Genomic DNA, 12,969 nt, shown 5'->3' with positions numbered 1-12,969 from the left:
CATTTCCACTCCCGTTCCATTTCCACTCCCGTTCCATTTCCACTCCCGTTCCATTTCCACTCCCGTTCCATTTCCACTCCCGTTCCATTTCCACTCCCGTTCCACTTCCACTCCCGTTCCACTTCCACTCCCGTTCCATTTCCACTCCCGTTCCATTTCCACTCCCGTTCCACTTCCACTCCCGTTCCATTTCCACTCCCCTTCCATTTCCACTCCCGTTCCATTTCCACTCCCCTTCCATTTCCACTCCCGTTCCATTTCCACTCCCGTTCCATTTCCACTCCCGTTCCATTTCCACTCCCGTTCCATTTCCACTCCCGTTCCATTTCCACTCCCGTTCCATTTCCACTCCCGTTCCATTTCCACTCCCGTTCCATTTCCACTCCCGTTCCATTTCCACTCCCGTTCCATTTCCACTCCCGTTCCATTTCCACTCCCGTTCCATTTCCACTCCCGTTCCATTTCCACTCCCGTTCCATTTCCACTCCCGTTCCATTTCCACTCCCGTTCCATTTCCACTCCCGTTCCAATTCCACTCCCGTTCCATTTCCACTCCCGTTCCATTTCCACTCCCGTTCCATATCCTATCCCGTTCCATTTCCACTCCCATTCCATTTCCACTCCCGTTCCATTTCCACTCCCGTTCCATTTCCACTCCCGTTCCATTTCCACTCCCGTTCCATATCCTATCCCGTTCCATTTCCACTCCCATTCCATTTCCACTCCCATTCCATTTCCACTCCCATTCCATTTCCTCTCCCATTCCATTTCCACCCCCGTTCCATTTCCACTCCCGTTCCATTTCCACTCCCGTTCCATTTCCTCTCCCGTTCCATTTCCACTCCCATTCCATTTCCACTCCCATTCCCATTCCACTCCCGTTCCATTTCCACTCCCGTTCCATTTCCACTCCCGTTCCATATCCTATCCCGTTCCATTTCCACTCCCATTCCATTTCCACTCCCATTCCATTTCCACTCCCATTCCATTTCCTCTCCAATTCCATTTCCACTCCCGTTCCATTTCCACTCCCGTTCCATTTCCACTCCCGTTCCATTTCCTCTCCCGTTCCATTTCCACTCCCATTCCATTTCCACTCCCATTCCCATTCCACTGCCGTTCCATTTCCACTCCCGTTCCATTTCCACTCCCCTTCCATTTCCACTCCCGTTCCATTTCCACTCCCGTTCCATTTCCACTCCCGTTCCATTTCCACTCCCGTTCCATTTCCACTCCCGTTCCATTTCCACTCCCGTTCCATTTCCACTCCCGTTCCATTTCCACTCCCGTTCCATTTCCACTCCCGTTCCTTTTCCACTCCCGTTCCATTTCCACTCCCGTTCCATTTCCACTCCCGTTCCATTTCCTCTCCCGTTCCATTTCCACTCCCGTTCCATTTCCACTCCCGTTCCATTTCCACTCCCGTTCCATTTCCACTCCCGCTCCATTTCCACTCCCGTTCCATTTCCACTCCCGTTCCATTTCCACTCCCGTTCCATTTCCACTCCCGCCCCATTTCCACTCCCGTTCCATTTCCACTCCCGTTCCATTTCCACTCCCTTTCCATTTCCACTCCCGTTCCATTTCCACTCCCGTTCCATTTCCACTCCCTTTCCATTTCCACTCCCGTTCCATTACCACTCCCCTTCCATTTCCACTCCCGTTCCATTTCCACTCCCCTTCCATTTCCACTCCCGTTCCATTTCCACTCCCATTCCATTTCCACTCCCGTTCCATTTCCACTCCCATTCCATTTCCAATCCCCTTCCATTTCCACTCCCCTTCCATTTCCACTCCCCTTCCATTTCCACTCCCGTTCCATTTCCACTCCCGTTCCATTTCCACTCCCGTTCCATTTCCACTCCCGTTCCACTTCCACTCCCGTTCCATTTCCACTCCCCTTCCATTTCCACTCCCGTTCCATTTCCACTCCCGTTCCATTTCCACTCCCGTTCCATTTCCACTCCCCTTCCATTTCCACTCCCGTTCCATTTCCACTCCCCTTCCATTTCCACTCCCGTTCCATTTCCACTCCCGTTCCATTTCCACTCCCGTTCCATTTCCACTCCCGTTCCATTTCCACTCCCGTTCCATTTCCACTCCCGTTCCATTTCCACTCCCGTTCCATTTCCACTCCCGTTCCATTTCCACTCCCGTTCCATTTCCACTCCCCTTCCATTTCCACTCCCGTTCCATTTCCACTCCCCTTCCATTTCCACTCCCGTTCCATTTCCACTCCCGTTCCATTTCCACTCCCGTTCCATTTCCACTCCCGTTCCATTTCCACTCCCGTTCCATTTCCACTCCCGTTCCATTTCCACTCCCGTTCCATTTCCACTCCCGTTCCATTTCCACTCCCGTTCCATTTCCACTCCCGTTCCATTTCCACTCCCGTTCCATTTCCACTCCCGTTCCATTTCCACTCCCGTTCCATTTCCACTCCCGTTCCACTTCCACTCCCGTTCCATTTCCACTCCCCTTCCATTTCCACTCCCGTTCCATTTCCACTCCCCTTCCATTTCCACTCCCGTTCCATTTCCACTCCCGTTCCATTTCCACTCCCGTTCCATTTCCACTCCCGTTCCATTTCCACTCCCGTTCCATTTCCACTCCCGTTCCATTTCCACTCCCGTTCCATTTCCACTCCCGTTCCATTTCCACTCCCGTTCCATTTCCACTCCCGTTCCATTTCCACTCCCGTTCCATTTCCACTCCCGTTCCATTTCCACTCCCGTTCCATTTCCACTCCCGTTCCATTTCCACTCCCGTTCCATTTCCACTCCCGTTCCATTTCCACTCCCGTTCCATTTCCACTCCCGTTCCATTTCCACTCCCGTTCCATTTCCACTCCCGTTCCATTTCCACTCCCGTTCCATTTCCACTCCCGTTCCAATTCCACTCCCGTTCCATTTCCACTCCCGTTCCATTTCCACTCCCGTTCCATATCCTATCCCGTTCCATTTCCACTCCCATTCCATTTCCACTCCCGTTCCATTTCCACTCCCGTTCCATTTCCACTCCCGTTCCATTTCCACTCCCGTTCCATATCCTATCCCGTTCCATTTCCACTCCCATTCCATTTCCACTCCCATTCCATTTCCACTCCCATTCCATTTCCTCTCCCATTCCATTTCCACCCCCGTTCCATTTCCACTCCCGTTCCATTTCCACTCCCGTTCCATTTCCTCTCCCGTTCCATTTCCACTCCCATTCCATTTCCACTCCCATTCCCATTCCACTCCCGTTCCATTTCCACTCCCGTTCCATTTCCACTCCCGTTCCATATCCTATCCCGTTCCATTTCCACTCCCATTCCATTTCCACTCCCATTCCATTTCCACTCCCATTCCATTTCCTCTCCAATTCCATTTCCACTCCCGTTCCATTTCCACTCCCGTTCCATTTCCACTCCCGTTCCATTTCCTCTCCCGTTCCATTTCCACTCCCATTCCATTTCCACTCCCATTCCCATTCCACTGCCGTTTCATTTCCACTCCCGTTCCATTTCCACTCCCCTTCCATTTCCACTCCCGTTCCATTTCCACTCCCGTTCCATTTCCACTCCCGTTCCATTTCCACTCCCCTTCCATTTCCACTCCCGTTCCATTTCCACTCCCGTTCCATTTCCACTCCCGTTCCATTTCCACTCCCGTTCCATTTCCACTCCCGTTCCATTTCCACTCCCGTTCCATTTCCACTCCCGTTCCATTTCCACTCCCGTTCCATTTCCACTCCCATTCCCATTCCACTGCCGTTCCATTTCCACTCCCGTTCCATTTCCACTCCCGTTCCATTTCCACTCCCGTTCCATTTCCACTCCCGTTCCATATCCTATCCCGTTCCATTTCCACTCCCATTCCATTTCCACTCCCGTTCCATTTCCACTCCCATTCCATTTCCTCTCCCATTCCATTTCCACTCCCGTTCCATTTCCACTCCCGTTCCATTTCCACTCCCGTTCCATTTCCTCTCCCGTTCCATTTCCACTCCCATTCCATTTCCACTCCCATTTCCATTCCACTGCCGTTCCATTTCCACTCCCGTTCCATTTCCACTCCCCTTCCATTTCCACTCCCGTTCCATTTCCACTCCCGTTCCATTTCCACTCCCGTTCCATTTCCACTCCCGTTCCATTTCCACTCCCCTTCCATTTCCACTCCCGTTCCATTTCCACTCCCCTTCCATTTCCACTCCCATTCCCATTCCACTGCCGTTCCATTTCCACTCCCGTTCCATTTCCACTCCCGTTCCATTTCCACTCCCGTTCCATATCCTATCCCGTTCCATTTCCACTCCCGTTCCATTTCCACTCCCATTCCATTTCCACTCCCATTCCATTTCCTCTCCCATTCCATTTCCACTCCCGTTCCATTTCCACTCCCGTTCCATTTCCACTCCCGTTCCATTTCCTCTCCCGTTCCATTTCCACTCCCATTCCATTTCCACTCCCATTCCCATTCCACTGCCGTTCCATTTCCACTCCCGTTCCATTTCCACTCCCCTTCCATTTCCACTCCCGTTCCATTTCCACTCCCGTTCCATTTCCACTCCCGTTCCATTTCCACTCCCGTTCCATTTCCACTCCCGTTCCATTTCCACTCCCGTTCCATTTCCACTCCCGTTCCATTTCCACTCCCGTTCCATTTCCACTCCCGTTCCATTTCCACTCCCGTTCCATTTCCACTCCCGTTCCATTTCCACTCCCGTTCCATTTCCTCTCCCGTTCCATTTCCACTCCCGTTCCATTTCCACTCCCGTTCCATTTCCACTCCCGTTCCATTTCCACTCCCGCTCCATTTCCACTCCCGTTCCATTTCCACTCCCGTTCCATTTCCACTCCCGTTCCATTTCCACTCCCGCCCCATTTCCACTCCCGTTCCATTTCCACTCCCGTTCCATTTCCACTCCCGTTCCATTTCCACTCCCGTTCCATTTCCACTCCCGTTCCATTTCCACTCCCGTTCCATTTCCTCTCCCGTTCCATTTCCACTCCCGTTCCATTTCCACTCCCGTTCCCATTCCACTGCCGTTCCATTTCCACTCCCGTTCCATTTCCACTCCCCTTCCATTTCCACTCCCGTTCCATTTCCACTCCCGTTCCATTTCCACTCCCGTTCCATTTCCACTCCCCTTCCATTTCCACTCCCGTTCCATTTCCACTCCCGTTCCATTTCCACTCCCGTTCCATTTCCACTCCCGTTCCATTTCCACTCCCGTTCCATTTCCACTCCCGTTCCATTTCCACTCCCCTTCCATTTCCACTCCCGTTCCATTTCCACTCCCGTTCCATTTCCACTCCCATTCCCATTCCACTGCCGTTCCATTTCCACTCCCGTTCCATTTCCACTCCCGTTCCATTTCCACTCCCGTTCCATATCCTATCCCGTTCCATTTCCACTCCCATTCCATTTCCACTCCCATTCCATTTCCACTCCCATTCCATTTCCTCTCCCATTCCATTTCCACTCCCGTTCCATTTCCACTCCCGTTCCATTTCCACTCCCGTTCCATTTCCTCTCCCGTTCCATTTCCACTCCCATTCCATTTCCACTCCCATTCCCATTCCACTGCCGTTCCATTTCCACTCCCGTTCCATTTCCACTCCCGTTCCATTTCCACTCCCGTTCCATATCCTATCCCGTTCCATTTCCACTCCCATTCCATTTCCACTCCCATTCCATTTCCACTCCCATTCCATTTCCTCTCCCATTCCATTTCCACTCCCTTTCCATTTCCACTCCCGTTCCATTTCCACTCCCGTTCCATTTCCTCTCCCGTTCCATTTCCACTCCCATTCCATTTCCACTCCCATTCCCATTCCACTGCCGTTCCATTTCCACTCCCGTTCCATTTCCACTCCCCTTCCATTTCCACTCCCATTCCATTTCCACTCCCGTTCCATTTCCACTCCCGTTCCATTTCCACTCCCCTTCCATTTCCACTCCCGTTCCATTTCCACTCCCGTTAAATTTCCACTCCCGTTCCATTTCCACTCCCGTTCCATTTCCACTCCCGTTCCATTTCCACTCCCGTTCCATTTCCACTCCCCTTCCATTTCCACTCCCGTTCCATTTCCACTCCCGTTCCATTTCCACTCCCATTCCCATTCCACTGCCGTTCCATTTCCACTCCCGTTCCATTTCCACTCCCGTTCCATTTCCACTCCCGTTCCATATCCTATCCCGTTCCATTTCCACTCCCATTCCATTTCCACTCCCATTCCATTTCCACTCCCATTCCATTTCCTCTCCCATTCCATTTCCACTCCCGTTCCATTTCCACTCCCGTTCCATTTCCACTCCCGTTCCATTTCCTCTCCCGTTCCATTTCCACTCCCATTCCATTTCCACTCCCATTCCCATTCCACTGCCGTTCCATTTCCACTCCCGTTCCATTTCCACTCCCCTTCCATTTCCACTCCCGTTCCATTTCCACTCCCGTTCCATTTCCACTCCCGTTCCATTTCCACTCCCGTTCCATTTCCACTCCCGTTCCATTTCCACTCCCGTTCCATTTCCACTCCCGTTCCATTTCCACTCCCGTTCCATTTCCACTCCCCTTCCATTTCCACTCCCGTTCCATTTCCACTCCCCTTCCATTTCCACTCCCGTTCCATTTCCACTCCCATTCCATTTCCACTCCCGTTCCATTTCCACTCCCGTTCCATTTCCACTCCCGTTCCATTTCCACTCCCCTTCCATTTCCACTCCCCTTCCATTTCCACTCCCGTTCCATTTCCACTCCCGTTCCATTTCCACTCCCGTTCCATTTCCACTCCCGTTCCACTTCCACTCCCGTTCCATTTCCACTCCCCTTCCATTTCCACTCCCGTTCCATTTCCACTCCCGTTCCATTTCCACTCCCGTTCCATTTCCACTCCCCTTCCATTTCCACTCCCGTTCCATTTCCACTCCCGTTCCATTTCCACTCCCGTTCCATATCCTATCCCGTTCCATTTCCACTCCCATTCCATTTCCACTCCCATTCCATTTCCACTCCCATTCCATTTCCTCTCCCATTCCATTTCCACTCCCTTTCCATTTCCACTCCCGTTCCATTTCCACTCCCGTTCCATTTCCTCTCCCGTTCCATTTCCACTCCCATTCCATTTCCACTCCCATTCCCATTCCACTGCCGTTCCATTTCCACTCCCGTTCCATTTCCACTCCCCTTCCATTTCCACTCCCATTCCATTTCCACTCCCGTTCCATTTCCACTCCCGTTCCATTTCCACTCCCCTTCCATTTCCACTCCCGTTCCATTTCCACTCCCGTTAAATTTCCACTCCCGTTCCATTTCCACTCCCGTTCCATTTCCACTCCCGTTCCATTTCCACTCCCGTTCCATTTCCACTCCCCTTCCATTTCCACTCCCGTTCCATTTCCACTCCCGTTCCATTTCCACTCCCATTCCCATTCCACTGCCGTTCCATTTCCACTCCCGTTCCATTTCCACTCCCGTTCCATTTCCACTCCCGTTCCATATCCTATCCCGTTCCATTTCCACTCCCATTCCATTTCCACTCCCATTCCATTTCCACTCCCATTCCATTTCCTCTCCCATTCCATTTCCACTCCCGTTCCATTTCCACTCCCGTTCCATTTCCACTCCCGTTCCATTTCCTCTCCCGTTCCATTTCCACTCCCATTCCATTTCCACTCCCATTCCCATTCCACTGCCGTTCCATTTCCACTCCCGTTCCATTTCCACTCCCCTTCCATTTCCACTCCCGTTCCATTTCCACTCCCGTTCCATTTCCACTCCCGTTCCATTTCCACTCCCGTTCCATTTCCACTCCCGTTCCATTTCCACTCCCGTTCCATTTCCACTCCCGTTCCATTTCCACTCCCGTTCCATTTCCACTCCCCTTCCATTTCCACTCCCGTTCCATTTCCACTCCCCTTCCATTTCCACTCCCGTTCCATTTCCACTCCCGTTCCATTTCCACTCCCGTTCCATTTCCACTCCCGTTCCATTTCCACTCCCATTCCATTTCCACTCCCCTTCCATTTCCACTCCCCTTCCATTTCCACTCCCGTTCCATTTCCACTCCCGTTCCATTTCCACTCCCGTTCCATTTCCACTCCCGTTCCACTTCCACTCCCGTTCCATTTCCACTCCCCTTCCATTTCCACTCCCGTTCCATTTCCACTCCCGTTCCATTTCCACTCCCGTTCCATTTCCACTCCCCTTCCATTTCCACTCCCGTTCCATTTCCACTCCCCTTCCATTTCCACTCCCGTTCCATTTCCACTCCCGTTCCATTTCCACTCCCGTTCCATTTCCACTCCCGTTCCATTTCCACTCCCGTTCCATTTCCACTCCCGTTCCATTTCCACTCCCGTTCCATTTCCACTCCCGTTCCATTTCCACTCCCGTTCCATTTCCACTCCCGTTCCATTTCCACTCCCGTTCCATTTCCACTCCCGTTCCATTTCCACTCCCGTTCCATTTCCACTCCCGTTCCATTTCCACTCCCGTTCCATTTCCACTCCCGTTCCATTTCCACTCCCGTTCCATATCCTATCCCGTTCCATTTCCACTCCCATTCCATTTCCACTCCCATTCCATTTCCACTCCCGTTCCATTTCCACTCCCGTTCCATTTCCACTCCCGTTCCATATCCTATCCCGTTCCATTTCCACTCCCATTCCATTTCCACTCCCATTCCATTTCCACTCCCATTCCATTTCCTCTCCCATTCCATTTCCACTCCCGTTCCATTTCCACTCCCGTTCCATTTCCACTCCCGTTCCATTTCCTCTCCCGTTCCATTTCCACTCCCATTCCATTTCCACTCCCATTCCCATTCCACTCCCGTTCCATTTCCACTCCCGTTCCATTTCCACTCCCGTTCCATATCCTATCCCGTTCCATTTCCACTCCCCTTCCATTTCCACTCCCGTTCCATTTCCACTCCCGTTCCATTTCCACTCCCGTTCCATTTCCACTCCCGTTCCATTTCCACTCCCGTTCCATTTCCACTCCCGTTCCATTTCCACTCCCGTTCCATTTCCACTCCCGTTCCATTTCCACTCCCGTTCCATTTCCACTCCCGTTCCATTTCCACTCCCGTTCCATTTCCACTCCCGTTCCATTTCCACTCCCGTTCCATTTCCACTCCCGTTCCATTTCCACTCCCGTTCCATATCCTATCCCGTTCCATTTCCACTCCCATTCCATTTCCACTCCCATTCCATTTCCACTCCCGTTCCATTTCCACTCCCGTTCCATTTCCACTCCCGTTCCATATCCTATCCCGTTCCATTTCCACTCCCATTCCATTTCCACTCCCATTCCATTTCCACTCCCATTCCATTTCCTCTCCCATTCCATTTCCACTCCCGTTCCATTTCCACTCCCGTTCCATTTCCACTCCCGTTCCATTTCCTCTCCCGTTCCATTTCCACTCCCATTCCATTTCCACTCCCATTCCCATTCCACTCCCGTTCCATTTCCACTCCCGTTCCATTTCCACTCCCGTTCCATATCCTATCCCGTTCCATTTCCACTCCCATTCCATTTCCACTCCCATTCCATTTCCACTCCCATTCCATTTCCTCTCCAATTCCATTTCCACTCCCGTTCCATTTCCACTCCCGTTCCATTTCCACTCCCGTTCCATTTCCTCTCCCGTTCCATTTCCACTCCCATTCCATTTCCACTCCCATTCCCATTCCACTGCCGTTCCATTTCCACTCCCGTTCCATTTCCACTCCCCTTCCATTTCCACTCCCGTTCCATTTCCACTCCCGTTCCATTTCCACTCCCGTTCCATTTCCACTCCCCTTCCATTTCCACTCCCGTTCCATTTCCACTCCCGTTCCATTTCCACTCCCGTTCCATTTCCACTCCCGTTCCATTTCCACTCCCGTTCCATTTCCACTCCCGTTCCATTTCCACTCCCCTTCCATTTCCACTCCCGTTCCATTTCCACTCCCGTTCCATTTCCACTCCCATTCCCATTCCACTGCCGTTCCATTTCCACTCCCGTTCCATTTCCACTCCCGTTCCATTTCCACTCCCGTTCCATATCCTATCCCGTTCCATTTCCACTCCCATTCCATTTCCACTCCCATTCCATTTCCACTCCCATTCCATTTCCTCTCCCATTCCATTTCCACTCCCGTTCCATTTCCACTCCCGTTCCATTTCCACTCCCGTTCCATTTCCTCTCCCGTTCCATTTCCACTCCCATTCCATTTCCACTCCCATTCCCATTCCACTGCCGTTCCATTTCCACTCCCGTTCCATTTCCACTCCCGTTCCATTTCCACTCCCGTTCCATATCCTATCCCGTTCCATTTCCACTCCCATTCCATTTCCACTCCCATTCCATTTCCACTCCCATTCCATTTCCTCTCCCATTCCATTTCCACTCCCGTTCCATTTCCACTCCCGTTCCATTTCCACTCCCGTTCCATTTCCTCTCCCGTTCCATTTCCACTCCCATTCCATTTCCACTCCCATTCCCATTCCACTGCCGTTCCATTTCCACTCCCGTTCCATTTCCACTCCCCTTCCATTTCCACTCCCATTCCATTTCCACTCCCGTTCCATTTCCACTCCCGTTCCATTTCCACTCCCCTTCCATTTCCACTCCCGTTCCATTTCCACTCCCGTTAAATTTCCACTCCCGTTCCATTTCCACTCCCGTTCCATTTCCACTCCCGTTCCATTTCCACTCCCGTTCCATTTCCACTCCCCTTCCATTTCCACTCCCGTTCCATTTCCACTCCCGTTCCATTTCCACTCCCCTTCCATTTCCACTCCCGTTCCATTTCCACTCCCGTTCCATTTCCACTCCCGTTCCATTTCCACTCCCCTTCCATTTCCACTCCCGTTCCATTTCCACTCCCGTTCCATTTCCACTCCCGTTCCATTTCCACTCCCGTTCCATTTCCACTCCCGTTCCATTTCCACTCCCGTTCCATTTCCACTCCCCTTCCATTTCCACTCCCGTTCCATTTCCACTCCCGTTCCATTTCCACTCCCATTCCCATTCCACTGCCGTTCCATTTCCACTCCCGTTCCATTTCCACTCCCGTTCCATTTCCACTCCCGTTCCATATCCTATCCCGTTCCATTTCCACTCCCATTCCATTTCCACTCCCATTCCATTTCCACTCCCATTCCATTTCCTCTCCCATTCCATTTCCACTCCCGTTCCATTTCCACTCCCGTTCCATTTCCACTCCCGTTCCATTTCCTCTCCCGTTCCATTTCCACTCTCATTCCATTTCCACTCCCATTCCCATTCCACTGCCGTTCCATTTCCACTCCCGTTCCATTTCCACTCCCGTTCCATTTCCACTCCCGTTCCATATCCTATCCCGTTCCATTTCCACTCCCATTCCATTTCCACTCCCATTCCATTTCCACTCCCATTCCATTTCCTCTCCCATTCCATTTCCACTCCCGTTCCATTTCCACTCCCGTTCCATTTCCACTCCCGTTCCATTTCCTCTCCCGTTCCATTTCCACTCCCATTCCATTTCCACTCCCATTCCCATTCCACTGCCGTTCCATTTCCACTCCCGTTCCATTTCCACTCCCCTTCCATTTCCACTCCCATTCCATTTCCACTCCCGTTCCATTTCCACTCCCGTTCCATTTCCACTCCCCTTCCATTTCCACTCCCGTTCCATTTCCACTCCCGTTAAATTTCCACTCCCGTTCCATTTCCACTCCCGTTCCATTTCCACTCCCGTTCCATTTCCACTCCCGTTCCATTTCCACTCCCCTTCCATTTCCACTCCCGTTCCATTTCCACTCCCGTTCCATTTCCACTCCCATTCCCATTCCACTGCCGTTCCATTTCCACTCCCGTTCCATTTCCACTCCCGTTCCATTTCCACTCCCGTTCCATATCCTATCCCGTTCCATTTCCACTCCCATTCCATTTCCACTCCCATTCCATTTCCACTCCCATTCCATTTCCTCTCCCATTCCATTTCCACTCCCGTTCCATTTCCACTCCCGTTCCATTTCCACTCCCGTTCCATTTCCTCTCCCGTTCCATTTCCACTCCCATTCCATTTCCACTCCCATTCCCATTCCACTGCCGTTCCATTTCCACTCCCGTTCCATTTCCACTCCCCTTCCATTTCCACTCCCATTCCATTTCCACTCCCGTTCCATTTCCACTCCCGTTCCATTTCCACTCCCCTTCCATTTCCACTCCCGTTCCATTTCCACTCCCGTTAAATTTCCACTCCCGTTCCATTTCCACTCCCGTTCCATTTCCACTCCCGTTCCATTTCCACTCCCGTTCCATTTCCACTCCCCTTCCATTTCCACTCCCGTTCCATTTCCACTCCCGTTCCATTTCCACTCCCATTCCCATTCCACTGCCGTTCCATTTCCACTCCCGTTCCATTTCCACTCCCGTTCCATTTCCACTCCCGTTCCATATCCTATCCCGTTCCATTTCCACTCCCATTCCATTTCCACTCCCATTCCATTTCCACTCCCATTCCATTTCCTCTCCCATTCCATTTCCACTCCCGTTCCATTTCCACTCCCGTTCCATTTCCACTCCCGTTCCATTTCCTCTCCCGTTCCATTTCCACTCCCATTCCATTTCCACTCCCATTCCCATTCCACTGCCGTTCCATTTCCACTCCCGTTCCATTTCCACTCCCCTTCCATTTCCACTCCCGTTCCATTTCCACTCCCGTTCCATTTCCACTCCCGTTCCATTTCCACTCCCGTTCCATTTCCACTCCCGTTCCATTTCCACTCCCGTTCCATTTCCACTCCCGTTCCATTTCCACTCCCGTTCCATTTCCACTCCCGTTCCATTTCCACTCCCGTTCCATTTCCACTCCCGTTCCATTTCCACTCCCGTTCCATTTCCACTCCCGTTCCATTTCCACTCCCGTTCCATTTCCACTCCCGTTCCTTTTCCACTCCCGTTCCATTTCCACTCCCGTTCCATTTCCACTCCCGTTCCATTTCCACTCCCGT

This window comes from Gorilla gorilla, chromosome 14, assembly GCF_029281585.2.
Source record: "Gorilla gorilla gorilla isolate KB3781 chromosome 14, NHGRI_mGorGor1-v2.1_pri, whole genome shotgun sequence".
Taxonomy (NCBI): domain Eukaryota; kingdom Metazoa; phylum Chordata; class Mammalia; order Primates; family Hominidae; genus Gorilla; species Gorilla gorilla.
Note: the sequence above shows the minus strand (reverse complement) of the source record.